Genomic DNA, 320 nt, shown 5'->3' with positions numbered 1-320 from the left:
ACTTCACATCATTAAATAATAATTTAATTATATAGAAATAATTATATGTCGAATATCACGGTGAATTACACGCCGTCAGTAAATATCTGAAGATTGTATATGACGCGCCAATGCAGCATCGAGTGCCTTTGAGGGGCAGGAAACAACAAACCCTCCTCTTTATCCTCTCTCTCTGCATTCCAGTGCTACATCCGGTTATGCCTTACGCCGCGCCTTGCCATGGTCCGTGCTGCTGTTGGTGTGCTGTTTGTGTTTGAGTTCAAAATCGTTGCTTCAAACTTGCGTTTGGGTTTCCTGCATAGCGTAGCTTGCACCGCGTG

This window comes from Amblyomma americanum, chromosome 1, assembly GCF_052857255.1.
Source record: "Amblyomma americanum isolate KBUSLIRL-KWMA chromosome 1, ASM5285725v1, whole genome shotgun sequence".
NCBI lineage: Eukaryota > Metazoa > Arthropoda > Arachnida > Ixodida > Ixodidae > Amblyomma > Amblyomma americanum.
The sequence above is the reverse complement of the archived record's forward strand: the minus strand, read 5'-3'. Positions refer to the sequence as shown.